The sequence below is a fragment of the Octopus sinensis genome, linkage group LG1 (genome assembly GCF_006345805.1).
Source record: "Octopus sinensis linkage group LG1, ASM634580v1, whole genome shotgun sequence".
Lineage (NCBI taxonomy): Eukaryota > Metazoa > Mollusca > Cephalopoda > Octopoda > Octopodidae > Octopus > Octopus sinensis.
The window spans coordinates 23104830-23110829 of NC_042997.1; the positions used below are offsets into that span (position 1 = coordinate 23104830).

A 6000-nucleotide genomic window follows, 5' to 3' on the forward strand; every position below is an offset into this window, starting at 1 on the left:
GTTGATTGTATCAACCCTGTATTTCACTGGTCATTTTTTTCCTTTTTTATCAACCCCAGAAAGATGAAAGACAAAGTTGTTTTTGGTGGAATTTGAACACAGAGCCAGAACAAATAAAGCAAGGCATTTTTCTACCCCAACAAATGTATTTCTATATGGTTTTTCTAATAAGTAGTTCATTATTTTTTTTCTGTCATTACAGAGCACAGAATGCTTCTAACAAAGCCTCAAGCATCTAATAGATAAAAGGTTATTGTTATTAGTATTTAATTAAGTTCTGAGAAGGATTGACACAGAAATCAAGGTTAATAAGAAAAAAAGAAAGAAAACAGACAAGTGTTTAGAAGTATATATATATATATGTGTGTGTGTGTGTGTGTGTGTGTGTGACAGTTATAACAATGTTTTTGTTTATGCTGATCTTTTTTTTTCAGTTTAGCCTTGAAAGCAGAAATGTATTTTATGGTAGATTTGTAAGAAATCATCATTTTCAAGCAATTACAAATTAGGTCTATAAAGAAAATTGGTAAATCCAGGCAGTAATGTTACTCATAATTATTTATATTAGATCTTATAGTAGAATAGTTTTCTTTTAAATACATTGCAAATAGTTCAGATTTGTACAGCCTGGAGGTGAATATGTTGGTAGTTATTTCTTAGTGATACATTACATGAAGATCACTTGTATCTCTACATCTTTCAAATCATGAGTTTTAATAAATTGTTAAATATCAGTAGTTTCTAATAATAAGGAGCCCCAATGAATCCTACATTGGGATTTGACAGTCTAGTAAAGACTTACAACGTTAAAATGTAAACATTATTTATTTCAAGCAATAAAAAATAAAAACCTATATTACACTCTCACTTCACAACCCTATACTCATATAGTTCTCATTATTACATGAGCTAAAACTTAACATGTATGACTAAGACTTGTATATTCTATGTATATGGATATTGTGTGTGTGTGTGTGTGTGTGTGTGTATATATATTATTATTATTATTAATAAGAAATCTAATTTGGCAATATTTTTTCTTCTTAGTAGCTTTAATTGAACTAGTTCAATTCAAAGTCTACTTACATTATACACTTGTACTCTTGGAAAACTAGGTCCAAACAAAGTTGTTCATGAGCTCTCAAGTCAGCTCTGACCCAGTACACTTATGATCAGATGTATTCCAACTGTAACCAACCCGTATTTCTCTTCTATGATGCACCACCTATATCCTGTCATCCTTCCTTTATCAATCCTCTGAATCATTATGCCTGAATGAAGTAGTGTTGTACACTAGCAACCTTTACTCACCCACTCTCTCTAATTTTCCTGTCATCATGCTGTTGGACATATCCTCTTGAGGATATTCTTTAGATCCTTATCACTATCTTATCTCTCTTCTCTACATCTCCAAACCCATACAGGGTATTCAAGCTACATTTTATGACTTTTTATGTCACTTTCTTTCAAGAATAGCTTGATGTATATTGGTGAAGGTTCAACAACATTCTAACGAAAAAACATTACAGTTGTAGTTGAGAAAATGTTAGCTGCCATGGAAGCCAGGAAACCATCTGAATATTGGAAAAGACTTTTATGTATCATGATTCAAATAGCCATCATCATGATTGCTGCTCAATGTTCTGTGAACACTCTAAAAGCTCTAAGATATAACATAGACAGCCGCAACAGAGGCTACAAAGCCATAGTCAACAGGAAGGGATGCTATGGACATTTTGACTGTGGCCGTACACCAGAATTCATCCCAAAACTACAAGACAAGGTAATGGAAGATCTGTGCAAAGGAATTTAGGCTTTGGTAAAAGAGATGAATGTTGAAGTCAAGACCATGACACTGATCCTGAATGAGGACCTTTGCTACCACTTGTATAAGAATCCCAAGGGAAAATTATGAGAGTCAAAGCCAAGGTGAACAGCTGGAGGAAGGCAAAGGATCTCCTGATCAAGCAGAGGCATCCTTTTGGGCTGGAGATGATCTGGTTCTTGTCAGCTAAAAAGAACCTCTGCCAGGACCAGCTGCAAAATACCCAGAACAACAGTTCCCTCAAACTGTGATGGTTTTTGTGTACATTTCCAGTAAGGGTGATATCATTCCACCCAACACTTTTAAAAAGGGCCTTAGGCTCAAATCAGGCAGTGACGTGAAGCTGCTGGAAGACCATATGTGTGGCATTATGATTCAGCTTTTTGTCATACCTCCAGAAAATGTCAGAAGTGGTTGTTGGAGAATTTTTATGACTTCACTAGTCTCACAGTTTCAGGCCTCCTTATTCCTACAATTGTAATCCTGTGGATTACTATGTGTAGGGTGCAGTTGAGGAAGATACTAACCACTCTGCCTGCACCACCAAGGCCAAGCTGGTACCCAAGATCAAGGAGGTGTTTGAAGATCTTCGCAGGGACACCAGGAGCTGTCTTCAGGCCATGGTAGAAGCTGAAGGAAGCTACTTTGAGTAAACTATTCTCTCTTAGCCATAATCTAGATATTTTTTTGATTTTTTTCAAATACTTTCATTTTTGGATGACATATTTGTTTTCCTTTTATGCAAACTGTCAAATTTAACCCAAATACCCTTAGACAAAGAGTGCTTCAAAAATCTATGAGCTTGTCATATATCTTCAATCTTTCAGAACAGTAAGCCTTTATTTTCAATGAGGGCTTCCATGTGCTTACTTGACTTGTTAGGAATAGTAACTAAATCTCTCTCAACATCAAGTCATATTATCTTTAAAAGAAAAGGAGAATATAATCTTAGATATGCAATGCTTATGAGAACAGAGCAGTCTTGGATGCAATCACCTAGGTTTAAAACTATCTTTCTCTCTCACACATACACACACATTTATCTGCAAAAAAACAGATATTTTATGCATTGAGTAAAACATTAATAAGTATATAACTGATTGAGCTAGAACACTTCCAAAGAGTTGTATGCACCTAGGTAATGTGTACAAAAGTTTATGGTTATTATTATTATTATTAGCCTAATTGAGAAGATTTATAACTATTAGCACTTCAACTGTAACTATGCTGCCTAAGTTTCTGACTGTCTTTTTTTTTTTTTTTTAGACAGTAGTGTGTGGATTTGAGGAGCATCTGGGGTACATAGTCTTCCTCAGCTTGATTGCACAAGTCTGACATATAAAGTGTGACTTGATTGTATACAGTCAGCTTTGTCAACTGTACTGAGACAACCTCATCAACTCAACAGTAGAGAGTCTTTCGTTACATTTAGTAGTAAATGATGTCAACTATTCAAAATTGCAAAAGAATCCCAAACTTATTTTCTGGTGAAAAGAATAGGCAGTAATTGACATGGAAGCTTGAAATCTCACTTTAATAGATAGAGCCAGTGGTGATGGCAGTAGTTATGCTGTTAACTTGTAGCAGACACAAAGGTTTTAGGGTGATGTTATTGATGAAGATGAGAGGAATATTAATGGTGGTAATCATTGTGATGATAATGATAGGGATAGTGATGCAGAAAGGTAGAGAATGACGTTAAGGAAAACAATTATCATAGTGGTGATAAGTGTAGAGATGATGGTGGAGAAGTTAGTGTTTGTGATGGTGTCGGTGGTAACTGATAATGTTACCAGACTGGAGATTAAAACTTGAGAGCTAAATACCTTGATTATATATTTACTGGCAAATCAAGCAAAGTTCAAGATCAGACCAACTAATCATGTTTATAGTTACCAGATATATGACACAGAAGTACATTCAGACATAAATACACACATGTATGCAAACACATTTGCAGACACTGATGTATGTGTGTGTATACATACATATACATGCACATTTATTGTTTTATATATATAATAATATATACACATGTTCATTAGACACGTTTGTATAGCTGCATATTCACACACACACATATGTCCAGTTATATCTGTGCATGATGCATTGGTATGCATATCTCTAAGTTCACTTCAATATCTGAATTACTATTTATGTTCATAGATAAAATCCAGTAAAAATAAGAATACGTCAATGCACATGTAGACACATGCTCATATACACACACCTATACATAAGTAATGATGTATGTGCATATGTGTATGTGTGATTAATGTGATAAGACAACAAAACTGGATATCTACCTCATGGTTTATTTGAGCTGAAAAGTTAGAGGTAAGCAAGATTTAGAAAGTACATTATCACAGGAAATAAGAACCACCTCTGCCACCATTACTTCTACAATCATCATCAATTTTTATCATGAACATTATTTTACCATTTCAATTGAGTTGCATCAGCAGCTCGCAACTTTTCTTCACCTCTATTGTTGAGCTCATGTAATCATGGATTTAAATATGGAATCAGTCTTATATTTATATCAAGCAACTAATAAAATGTTCAATAACATTTGAGCAGCAACACACATACAAACTTCTTTCCCCAACATATATCACCACCCCTTCTCTCTTACACACACACATTTTTTCATTCTCTCTCTGTTTATTTTCTCTTATTCCTTTCTGTTGAAGAGCATAGGCTTGAAATGTAAAACATTTCTTCATTTTCCTCAACATCAAACTAATACACCTGCTTGTTGTTCATACACCTGTCTTCATATACTTTTCTATAAATTTCAACTACATATAAAGATATGTGTGTGTGTATATATATATATATATATATACACACACACACCTATCTTTTCTCTTTTCAAAGAAAATATTTCTCACAGCATTCACTATTTTCCCCTCGTTCAGGTCTAACGACCCTCCATGTCCATTTTCATTCAGTTTCCCTGTATGTCTCCTATGTCCTGTTTTTGTTTCTAACTTTGACCCTCCATAAAATCCCAAATTTTATTTTCATATTTACGGGAACAACTGTCATCAAAGACTCGTTATCTCGTTGATTGCTTCACATGGAGAGTAGACAGACAGCCGACAACTGATGAAGGGTCGTTCTTTGTATTGCTTGTCCTTTTTTCTCTCGTTATTTGCGTATTTAACTCATTTGTTTTCATATTTCATGTTGTTTACTGTTGGTGACAACCTGTACCCATGCATGCGTATAAATATATAAATATAAATATGTATATAAATATATTATATATATTGGCCCCCGTGCCGGTGGCACGTAAAAGCACCATCCGTTCGTGGCTGTTTGCCAGCTCCGTCTGGCACCTGTGCGGGTGGCACGTAAAAAGCACCCACTACACTCACGGAGTGGTTGGCGTTAGGAAGGGCATCCAGCCATAGAAACACTGCCAGATCAGACTGGGCCTGATGCGGCCTTCCGGCTTCACAGACCCCAGTTGAACCGTCCAACTCATGCTAGCATGGAAAGCGGACGCTAAATGATGATGATGATGATATCTATATATGAATATGAATATATATATAAATATGAATATAAATATATATATATAGGAAAGGTATGCATAAGTGGGCTGGTTACACCACTGGCATAGGCCACAGGTTATGGTCTCACTTGGCTTGCCAGGTCTTCTCAAGCACAGCATATTTCCAAAGGTCTTCGTCACTAGACATTGCCTCGGTGAGGCCTAATGTTCGAAGGTCATGCTTTACCACCTCATACCATGTCCTCCTGAGTCTACCTCTTCCACAAGTTCCCTCAACTGCTAGGGTGTGACACTTCTTCACACACCTATCCTGATCCATTCTCACCACAGAACCATACCAGTGCAGCCGTCTCTCTTGCACACCATATCTGATGCTTCTTAGGTCCAACTAGTCTCTCAAGGCACTTACACTGGGTCGACAGCGGAGAATACTGGCTTCATTCCTTGCAAGCTTATGCATGTCCTTAACAGTCACAGACCATGTTTCACTGCCATGTAGCATGGCTGCTCATACACATGTGTCATACACTCTACATTTTACTTTGAGCAAGAGGCCCTTTGTCACCAGCAGAGTTTAGGAGCTCTCTGAACTTTGCCCAGGCTATTCTTATTCCAGCAGCTACACTTTCCTCATTGACCACCAGATAAGGGA

The 6000-nt window shown here is 36.3% G+C and overlaps 2 protein-coding genes across 4 annotated transcripts in view; one reads left to right on the forward strand and one right to left on the reverse strand.

Annotated features, from left to right (window-relative positions):
• LOC118767727 overlaps positions 1 to 6000 on the reverse strand; it is a 79813-nt gene that overhangs the window by 19374 nt on the left and 54439 nt on the right. The window lies entirely within an intron of this gene.
• Positions 3831 to 6000, forward strand: part of LOC115219177 (CKLF-like MARVEL transmembrane domain-containing protein 7) — a 77570-nt gene continuing 75400 nt past the window's right edge. The window contains exon 1 of the mRNA XM_029789297.2: positions 3831 to 4162. The gene's annotated coding sequence lies outside the window, so the exon portion shown is untranslated. The remainder of the gene's footprint in view (positions 4163 to 6000) is intronic.